General features: G+C 51.9%; 1 protein-coding gene across 2 annotated transcripts in view; it reads left to right on the forward strand.

The window, feature by feature from the left end:
* Positions 1 to 11,009, forward strand: part of LPP (LIM domain containing preferred translocation partner in lipoma) — a 316,153-nt gene that overhangs the window by 34,093 nt on the left and 271,051 nt on the right. The window contains exon 2 of one of the 2 annotated variants that reach the window (XM_019532903.1): positions 3,047 to 3,110. The exons of the other annotated variant lie outside the window; for it this stretch is intronic. The gene's annotated coding sequence lies outside the window, so the exon portion shown is untranslated. The remainder of the gene's footprint in view (positions 1 to 3,046; positions 3,111 to 11,009) is intronic. 2 annotated transcript variants of the gene reach the window in all.

Here is an 11,009-nt window from a genome sequence, read left to right on the forward strand (position 1 = left end):
CACATCACAAACCTCATTACTTCCCTTCCTTCTACAATCCCTGTTTTTTTTGCAAGAGGACGTGTTTTCGCACTGGCTAGCTATCTCCTTCACCCTAGGCAGACACGTTTTTTTGGGTAGATGGGATATCTTTTAGCAGACCAACTAAATAGTTGGAAAATAATGTTCTTTGCAAGCTTTTGGGCATAAATACCCTTCTTCAGGCAGAGGGAGAGTCTCCTTTACCCTCACGCTTTCACTTGGATCCAGCAGACTTTTCTTCCTCAATAATAAATGGGGTTAGGCCTCCCAGGCTGAAAGGAAGAGTTAATATCTTCTGTTTCCAACAAGCACGCCCAGCTCAGGCTGCCTGTGCCAGGTTACAGGTGTCTCTGCCTTCCTCCTGTTTGCAGCCAGAAAGCTGAACGTCCAGTTGCATATCCACGCCTGGTTATTTGTGGCACGTTAACATGTTAAATAAGGGTCTAAAACCACTGAGATTGGTTTTTAAAATGTCCCTAACCAAAACCCAGAGATGTTGATGAATCTTGGAGCATTTTTGCCAATTTGGCAGAGATCGTAGCTTTTTATGGACGATTGTGAACAGAAGGCGAGCTGAGATGTCAACATTTTGGGGTGTTAGTTCATCCAAATCAGCATCTGCTTGGTGTAAGTGAAGCCCAGGCAGTGCGTCGACACGGGTCCTGACTCCTCTGGAATTCAAGCATTTGATTTAGTTCGTTGCAGAGAAAAAGGCAGCACAGAAGAGTATGAAGCTAAACTGGGTCTGGAGCTTTCTTTTAGGTCCCTCTCTGTCTATCCCCCTCTGTTAAAACACGAACGCAGCGGTTCTCAACCTTTTTCGAGTTAAGACTCCCCTTGAAAAATCCCAGCTTTTGGTTTTCACTCTTTTATTTATTTTTTTTTGAGTACAGAAACATGCTAGAGCCATTCTTCTGCGGCAGAGAAGCCCACGGCGGGGCAGGATGTATTTAATGCTGTGGATCCCTATTTGAAACCTCTGGGTTTCTCTCTGGATCATGTTTGCAGGGGACCTTCTTGTAACCCTGGCTGAGAATCACTGCACTAAAAAGTAGGTGCTTTCAATGAAGACTCATACTTAAGAGGCAGCTTTTCTTTGACGGGCTGAGTCTGTCCGACTGCATCTAGCTTGCAATCGGGCGGCAGCGGTTTTCTGCTCGGATCCCCTGACTGCTCGGGGTTAAACTGCAGATCTGACGCTTTCTCCAAAAATGGCCGCGAGCATCCCCTTTTCTCCAAAAACGGCCGCAAGCAGCCCAGCCCTTGGGAGACACGGCCCACAGCTCGCTAGCCCCGCTGCGTGTGGTACGAATGATTCACCGTGCATTCATTTCTGGTCACATAAGGGGTATTAGTTGAGAGCTGTTGTGATGCATATGTAAGCATGAGCTATTTGAAGTCTCTGCTGTGAATGCTACATCAAACAGCAAGCAGAAAATGTATCGGACACAGAAAAGTCCTGGATTCGTTTCCCCTTTAAATTAAAAGAAAAAAGAGAAAGAAAGCAGGGGGGCAAAGTAAGCATGTGTTGCCTCCTCTGTAGCCGGGACACCTGTCCGTTACTCGATCTGGGTGTGTAACACATTAACAGTATTAATGCACATTTTTCTCCCATGACAGTGGTGCTGGGGATCTCCAGCCTGGGGTAGGCAGGTACTGCGGGAGGTTTTTCTTTGCATGTTAGGATGTAGCCCCACGACTCTCGATGTCTCCACACTCCTCCCTCTTCCCCAGCCTGTTGTGTGCTGCACTCTTTACCGTGCCAGTCTGGATCCTCTTCTGGCCACACACAGGCCAATGTTACAGCGATTTTTTTTTGCAGATAAAGTGTTCAGATATTTGCAAGATGAAATGCCAACAGTATGACGCTGGCTTCAGGGGGATTTTGCATCACATCTGGAGACATGAAAGGCTGCAAGGAAGCCTGCATTGACCCCCCCCCCCGGTGAAAATGTTCCAATAGAGATGGATTAAATCTTTGGGTGGACTCCATCTATACACCCATCAAAACACTGGGAAATGTTCCCACTATGCGAGGGCTTGGGGCTGGGGGTGGTGAGTTTACAGAACGGACCTAACCTTTCACCAGAACAAAATTGCCAGGTGCTGATACCTTCTCCAAGAAAAAAGGCCAAAGCAAATTTGCAAATGCCATGTAAAGCCACCGTTGTGGTTCAGCTGGTGCATCTAAACCCTCCGGTGCAGAACCAGTTTGTTTAACTAGTCCTGAACCTTGGGTACCTGTTTAGCAGCTTGCATGGGAAGACTTGGATCTCCGCTCTACTTCTTGTTGGCATTCACGTGGCAAAACCGGACTGTCTCGGAAGGGGACCTCGGGCTAAACCAGGCGCACTCAACTCGTGGCCCGGGGGCCAGCTCTGGCCTGTGTAGCTCCCTATGGATCGGAAAATTGGATGGCGGGTTGCCTGCTGCCAAATTTCTGGACCCATGGGGAGGTAGCGTGACCTAGTGCAGGGCATCAGGGTCCGATCCTGGCTCGCAGGACCTGTTTCTGGTATACAGGGGCTGGCTGAGGCTGCACGGGACCCGAAGGTTGAGCTCCGCTGAGCTAAACAGCCAGCAAACAGTTTTCTTGTCCTATTCCGCATTTTTCCCCCATGCCTGGAGATGGGGCCCAGTTCAGCAAGAGAAGGCAGGTTGAGTGCAAGGGGCAGACATCCTTCCAGAAGTTGGAAAGGGTTTCATTGCCCAGGGCCATTAAGCTAGCAGCTTTCTCCTTCTCTCCACTGATTTAAAACAAACTGCTTCTCTCCCAGATAAACAGCTGCTTGCTCCAGCACCAGTTCAGGTTGAATCTGTCTTGGAGGGGGAAAAACCACAGCAGGATCCGAAAGGGAGCAGCCAGATACCCTGGCTTGCAGGAAGTGGGGATGGTGTCTCTGGGGTGGTTAGAGAAAGCCTGCTGGCTTACTCACTCATTGAGAGAGCAGTGCAGCCTTCCTGAATTACTGATTGCTGTTCTGGCATGCAAAATGGTGATGCTGGTCTCTCTTTTCACCCACAGCCCCCCATCAGACGCTCCTGTGCATCCAGCTGCCTGCGCCGGGAGAGAGCTGCCTTGTTCGAAGGTGAGAGGAGGATGGGGTCTCCCTGCCGTCATCGACGGCTGATCTCAGCAGGTTGGACAGCGACCCCCGGGTCGCTGCGTGTGCGTTGCCTGACCTCGTGTCTGCAAAGTTGTTGTCACTTGCTCGCGTGAGTGTGCAGCAGTAAAAAGGGCATGAGGGCATCAGTACAATAAAAGTGCAAGGTCATTTGACCGTTAGGGTCTTTGGTTGCATTGCACTGATGGAAGGTGTTTAGCAAAGACCCGTAGCTCAGCCGGAGGGACAGTTTGGGACCATCACTCTTCTTGAGGCCGGCTCTTACATTACCCTTCACTTTCCACCCCCCAAAATAAAATAATTAAATACATGCTGTTGAGGGGAGAAGCTCTAAAGAAGGAAGCAGTACCAGGGCGAGGTCCATCCTCCAGCCTTGACCGATCGTGACAGCATCCCAGGAGGCAGCATCGATGTTGGAGAGGCCACGTGGTGCGGTAATTGGTGTATGAATGCTGGGAGAAGCCACTAAAAATCCTGAACGAGGGGATACAGGTCTAGAGCCAGCTGGTGTAGAGCCGAAAAGGGGAAGAGCAGTCTGATGAAACGAGCTCAGGCTCACCAATGCTTGTGCATCCCTGATGTAGTTGTCTATAAGGAGTCTGGCCTTGGATGCTGAGTATCCAAGAGCGGTTTTCCTCCAAGGCGGAGCGGGGGACATACACAGGGGTATAAGTGTGAATGCAGGGAGTCCTGTACGTGGTGGTCTCTGGGCCCGGCTGTGACATGGGCTTGCTTTCCCTTTCTTTTTGGAGCATCGGCGCATGCGCGGCTGCTGCTGGAGACGGGGCGCAAGGGTGAGGCACCTCCGGAGGCCACGTATCCAGCTTGGAGCGTATGAGACTTTGCTTTGCCAAGCTTTGCTCCCTGCAGCAGTAGCGGGCGGCTGGCTCTGGTGTGGCACACAGGACCGTGTCAGGGAGTCGGGGGAGCAGCCAAGGGACGTGACTTCCTTCCTCCCTCCCTGCCACGGGTGCTGAGCACATGCGTCCTGCTCTGCTGTGCGCCCTTGTCTTTCTTTTCCCTTTGGCTTATGAATTCTAGCGAGCGGGAGATGGGTTTTCAGCCTCCTGTTTACTGCAAACAGTTGGGAACATTAATAATTGGCAAAATAGGAAGACAGACAAGGGATTAATAAACAGAGGACGGGAGATTAATAACAACGCAGAGGAATTTGGTTCAAGGCTTGTTCTTCCCAGTTGCTGGGTTACTGAAGATTAATGGGCACCGCGCTTGTTCGCTTTGCTCTGTCCATGCCAGGGTTCCCCGGCCAGGGCCCATCAATGCTCCAAATTAAACAGCTGTCAACAGTGCAGCCGTTTTTCAGATGATATTTGCTCTCATTTATTTATTTTTTTAATACAATGGGGTTGTCCCTTCTTTCCCATTGGGACCCGCGGACCAAGCGCCACAGCCGTCCCCTGCCCTCTCTTCCATGCTGTTGCTCTCAGGGGTCGGGGACGACTTGGGCAGTCTTTGGCTTTCCATGAAAAAAACCTCGGGATCCTCCTCTGTAGCGCTGCGAGGCCTCGGGCCAGGACTGTCGTTCAGAGAACAGCTAATTGTCCGTTTCTCCATGCCCGATAGCAAGAGAACGATTTCCCCTCTCTCGACCATTTGCTCAGCTTTGTTTCTATGGAAATTCGGGCTCCAATCTCTTGCATCCACCTCGTAATGAGGCTTCACATCAGATTAAATCATTGCAAGGGAATCTAAGTTTGCTGAGAGCGAACCCGGCCAGATTTGCTCGGGACGACGGGGCGCTGGGCCGTGTTACGGGAGGCTTGTGTACTGCGTGTGTATGTGCCAGCGTGCGTCTTCTAGGAGTAGCGGAGGATACCAAACAAGATAGACAAAATATTAAAATTGCAAATTCAAGCTCTCAGATGCCACACAATATCAGGATTTAGGTGGCCTCTTCTGTCTGCTCCTGCACTATGATCACCTGCAAGAAAGTGGTCCTGTGCTCCTTCTCGCCATGCCTGCAGGATTGCCTATGGCAGTGGGGGCCAGCCTTTCCGGCAGTCGAGTGCCCCTCCGGTCCCCTTCCCTTGCCACATCTCCTGCTCTGCTTTCTGCTCCCGGTCCCACCTTCCACTGTGCTGCCTGCCCGCTCCCGTGTCTGCTGCATGCCGCACGCAGAGGCTGCCACCTGTGACACTTGTGCCTCCGATTGGCCACTCCTGGTGTACACAAGCAGGTGTGCAAGGGTTTTGGTGGTGGCCGTGTTGGTCTAAGGACATAGGCAGGCAAGCTTCTTGGGGTAGATGTGATACCCGTTATTAGACCAACTGAGTAGTTGCAAAAAAAGTTCTTTGCAAGCTTTTGGACACAAGCCCCCTTCTTTAGGCAGGGGGGAGTCTCTGCTGTTGTGTGATCTCCAAGGAGCCAACAGGTGTGCGCATTTGTGTCCCCCGTTGGTATGGTGTTTGCCTTTTTCTTTCCACTGACCTTTTCCGGGCTCATTCAATATGCTCCTGCTTGACATGCTGTCCTGCTTGTCCTCATGTCTTGCTTTTCCTACGCACACGTGTGCGTATGCACACGCACACACCCGCATGCACCTATTGGCCACAGACCGGTTTCCTAGAAGGTCCTTACAACTGTGGGAGGACGGGAGGGCGATGGGAATCCTGCCTCGTGCTCTTTGTCCGGAGATCAGCTCCCGTCCTAACCTCGAACCCAGGTCCGTGGGGGTGGGGGTGGGTTCAAGTATGAGTGGGCACGTGCACTTTCCCCTGGCTCGATGCATAGCAGCGGGGTCTCGCACGCTACCTGTCTGAGCTAATCAAGCCCTCGGTGATCAATTCAGGCTCTCTGCAGGGAAGACCAGAATCACCATATCAAAGCGTCTGATGCCGCTCAGAGCTTGAGGTGTCGTCGTCCTTCCAACCAGTGACCCTTTTTTTTGCCTGTATTTCAGTATTGCAGAGTCTGCCCGTACGTCCTGAGCTACCCCACGATGCATGCAGCATCCTTTCATGTCCTGCAACATGCTGATGGTCCCTAGGGATTGCCAGTCTCCGTGATTTCCTCCGTGAAAGGGAAGGGAAAGCAGTGCAAAAAAATTAAAAAAGCAAAACCCCGCAGCTGAGTGGTTATTGTTGTTGCCTTCCAGCCGGCTCTTGCAAAAGACGTAAGGATCAATCGCTCACAACTAACAAAATGTTTTTGTTTCCCTTTGTAAAAGCATATGGGAGCTCCAGGAAAAGCATATGGGCGTTTTTAGGAAAACATATTGGAGAATGGACAAATTATAGCGGTGCCAATATGCTTTCGATGTCTGGCTAGACCACTACTACTACACTTGCTGGCATACAAATCCTTCTACAAGATTTCCTGAGGTAGCATATGATGAGTGGTGTGTAACGGCTCGTGGGGAAGCACAGACGCTTGCATCCAACCCATGCTCAATTACATCGTGATCCACGCTGTGCGCGCGTGACTGCCGCCACCCCACCCTGTGTCGTCTGCACCGTGGCTGGTGGCATCCGGAGACTGCGCTTTTGGGGGGAGAGCCGGTCCGGCGAATGCATCGTGCCCAGAGTTTAGTTGCACGGTAACCTTCGCTCTCTGGGTCTAGGTGCTGCATTCATCCCCATGGGATCTGAGCGTCTTGCGGATGTTCGGTGGCGCGCTCAGCCCCTGATTCTCTGCTGCTTTCTCGTGAACGGGCAAACTAAACTAGCCAAAAAAGTGCATTGGTTTGGGGGAGATATCATGCACTTGTACGGATGCTGGACACGGTTCTAGGTCCCTCCTCCTTGAAGAGCAAAGCAGGGCACCAGAATAGACAGAGGATGAAGGACAAATATACTCGAAGGTATTAAGTGGACTTGACTGTTGGCTGTGCTGTGGCGGCTCGCCGCCGCCGGCAAGGGTGCCGATGCCCTGAACCGTGGGAAGTCCTCACAGAGCATAGCCTGCGTCCTCGGCTCTTCTGCATGTTGGCTTGAAAGGGGGTTGCACACGTTTCTCAAGAGGATCTGGTCCCTGCTGTGTGAGCGGGTCCCTGGGCATTGCCTGTGTCTGCGTTGCAGCAGCTGCTGGACCTGAAACCCAGTGCGCCCGGTGCTGTACATGCCCGGAGCTGGAGGTGGCTCCTGCCCCGCAGAGGAGAGCAAGCCAGCGTTATTGCTCTCACTTATGAACAGGGAAGCACTGAGGTCCCCTGAGATTAAGGGACTCATTGGAGTCTCATTCCTGGCAGAGACAGGAATTGAAGTGGCTCTTCCTAGGCCTAGATCCTCGCTTTCCCAGTCCGAATCCTTCTCCGTGGCCTCCAGATTTCTGGCAACTTGTCAGGCATTCATTTTTGCATGATTCCCTTTAACGGCTCCCTTATCGTTGCAAAGGTCCTTGAGACCATTCCTTGTTTTATTTCACGAGTGATGCCTTCAGAGCTGTCTGCACCGCTGTTCTGAACAGGGCTCAGAAAGAAAGGGGCTATTTTGAGAAATAACAGGCCTGTTCTGGAGAAGCCTCCTTCACGCCTTGTTTCGACTGTCTCGCATGGAAAAGAGAGAAATCCGGCAACTCCGAAATGTTACAGAGCTCAAAAAGATCCGCTCCGCTCCTTGTCACAATATTGAATACAACGTGCTATTTACGGTAATGAATCAAAATGTCAGCTTTAAAAATGTGACGTGTCAGAACGCTCCTACTTTGCAGAAAACTTTGATATGACAGTTTGTTAATCATATGACTATTACATCAAAGGTGTTGCACGGCACTTTGGCTCGACGGGGCTTTATCTTCATTATTCTTCCCTCCCCGTTTGCGTCCCGAACACCCGGTACAGTTTGATGGAGGGTGCTCTGAGCAAGGGCTGCGGACATCCCAGCGGTGGGTGCGTTTGTTCTTGCAACGTATGCATGGACTGGTTGCATTTGTGGCTGAGCTTAGGCTGGGCATGCTTGGCCTGTGTTAATTGAAAGCAGACTGCAAGTGCGGGCCCTGCTCCTGCTGCAGCTGCGATAGCACCTGGTGCAAAACGAGTGCAGACCCGGGGCGCTTCTTCCCTCTTGGTACTGGTGCAGACTACCCAGGGAGGTATGTGTGAGGAAAATCAACTCACGCTGTTTCACATGAGTGGGTGTTGCGGTATATTAAAGCTCCCCGGCCCGGTGCCATCAGCAGCCAAGGGGATTTGGAGACCTTTAACCTCAGGGCTCTATTTTGAAGTCAGCTGTGGTCTATATTGGGACGAAATGAGTGCAATTGTAAAAAAAAGAGCTATGGAAAGGCAACTTGCCAGGAGAGGGAATGGATGTGGACCTGGGGATTTGGCATGTGAGGCTTTTCTCCCCGGACGTCCCATTTCCTCTGAAGACGGACCCTAAATGGATTTAGGCACCTGCCTTCCTTGTGATTCTGGGCCAGTCTGTTGAACCACTCTCATGCCTCAGTTTGCTTATCTGTAAAATAGGGATAATTAATCCTACTCAACTGATCTGTCTTACAAATGCTAATTTGGGTTTAGCAGTCGTCTTCATCGTCCTGTCACCATTGCAGGTTGTTAGCCAGTATCATATCCACGCCAGCAATAGTGACTACCTTTTAGTACACAGCATTTGCAGTGAGTCTGATCTTCCCCAGGAAGCCATACAGAAATGGGTGTTAAAGATTTAGCTCATAATGTGACCCAGGGATGGATGGGAATAGGGGGGTGCTATGCAGGGTTGAGGCTAGAAGGAAGGCTTGTGTAGCCCCTACCTTGTCTACCCCCAGTACGCATGCTACGTTCTTAGATGTCCTCCCAATTCCCACTATTCAGTTGTAATAGGGGCACAGTGGTGGCATAGACATGATGCACCTTTTTTGAGTAGCCTAGGCTAAATGACACTAAGATGTGGGGGGACGTGGGCATGCTAGAAGGGAGGAATAGGCTGACAAATGCAAGGTGCTGCACCCAAGGAGGAAGAACCGGCACCATACCTAGAGGCTGGGGACTCCCTTCTCGGCAACATAGAGGCAGAAAAGGCTCTGGGGGTCATCACTGATGCCAAGATGAACATGGGCCGGCAGTGTGGGGACGCGGTCAGGAAGGCCGACCGCACCTTGTCCTGCATCCACAGATGCATCTCGAGCAGGGCCAGGGAGGTGATCCTCCCCCTCTGTGCGGCACTGGTCAGGCCGCAGCTGGAGTACTGCGTCCAGTTCTGGGCGCCGCACTTCAGGAGGGATGTGGACAGCATGGAGAGGGTCCAGAGGAGGCCACTCGCATGGTCGGGGCAGCAGGACAGGCTCTACGAGGAGAGGCGACGGGACCTGAACCTGTTCAGCCTCCACAAGAGAAGGCTGAGGGGGATCTTGTGGCCTGTTACAGACTAGTCGGGGGGGACCAGCGGGCATTGGGGGAGCCCCTGTTCCCCTGAGCACCGCCAGGAGTGACCAGGAATAGCGGTCACAAGCTGGCAGAGGGGAGATTCAGACTCGACATCAGGAGGCACGACTTCACGGTCAGGGCAGCTAGGGTCTGGGGCCAACTTCCAAGCAAAGTGGTGCTGGCCCCTACCCTGGGGGTGTTTAAGAGGAGGTTAGATGAACACCTTGCTGGGGTCGTTCAACCCCAGTACGCTTTCCTGCCAGGGCAGGGGGTCGGACTTGACGATCTGGTCAGGTCCCTTCCGACCCGATCAACTATGAAACTGTGAAATGTAGGGTAAAACAATAACTTTTATTTTATTCCACCCCATCTTCCCCTTCTTGCAGTGACTATTTTCATGTGCATAATGGAGTTAAACAAGTCATTGTTTTCCCTGGTGTTTAGGTTCAGTGGTAACTCCTTCTCTCCCAGCCCCGAGGAAGGGCACTTTGTGCCCAGAAGCTAATATTTCTCCCAACTATAGCATTGGTGCAGTAAAAGATATCACCAGACCGGCCTTGCTGCTTATTTAAACACAGGCACTGTTTTGCACTGACTTCATGCTCTAGCTCTGAACTGCCCGACAGAGTTTGTTCAGGGTAGAAGGAACCCCAAATGGAGTAAAACCTACGCCCAGGGCCCCGAAGAGACAATGCATCCCATGGGGATGGTGTGGGAACGTGAACGGGACCCAAGTCTGAGTGCATCTTTCAGCTCCTCCCCTAGGTCGGTGCATTACTACAGCAGAAAGTCTCTTCTGTTTCAGTAAGTGGCTTGTGTATGAGGAGTCTGGCCTCTGCTCAGGAAGGCATTTAACCACATACCAAAATGCTTTCCTGAACTGAGGCCCAAGTCTGTGTTCGAAGCACAGCAAGGCCAGGACGGAAGTGACTGCGTTGGGGCTTGTCCACGTGAGGAAGGTGCAGCTCTTGCTACAGCATCTCGCGTGGAACGAGCATCCCCAAGTGCTGGCAGCAGAGGCACAAATAACAGGAGGAGAGGACACAAGGCAATGGGGAAGGCTGTATTTTTAGCTGAGGGATGAGGCTGGGGAGGCCCTTTTAGATGGTAGAAGTCGGTGTCAGAGGAGAGAAGCTCATGGCTATTTCTTCAGCAGAGAGCTTGCATGCTAGAGCAGAGCCTGGTGCCAGATAAGGATGGCAAGAGGAAGGGGCTTAAAAGTGGAGGGCAGTTTGCAGCTGTGAAGTGCAATGAGGTGGCAGCAGACAGGAAAGAGGAGATTGTCCTCTTTGGCATGTGAGCAGTGGCATTCTGCGAACATGGGCTCACAAGCTGGGCATGCATGCGTGGGCTCACAAGCTGGGCACGTATGCATGGGTTCATAACCTTGGCATGCATACATGGGCTCACAAGCTGGGCATGCATGCTTGGGTTCATAACCTTGGCATGCATGCATGGACTCATAACCTTGGCATGCATGCATGGGCTCACAAGCTGGGCACGTATGCATGGGCTCACAAGCTGGGCATGCATGCATG

Source organism: Crocodylus porosus, unplaced genomic scaffold (assembly GCF_001723895.1).
Source record: "Crocodylus porosus isolate Cpor-Errol unplaced genomic scaffold, CroPor_comp1, whole genome shotgun sequence".
NCBI classification, from domain to species: domain Eukaryota; kingdom Metazoa; phylum Chordata; order Crocodylia; family Crocodylidae; genus Crocodylus; species Crocodylus porosus.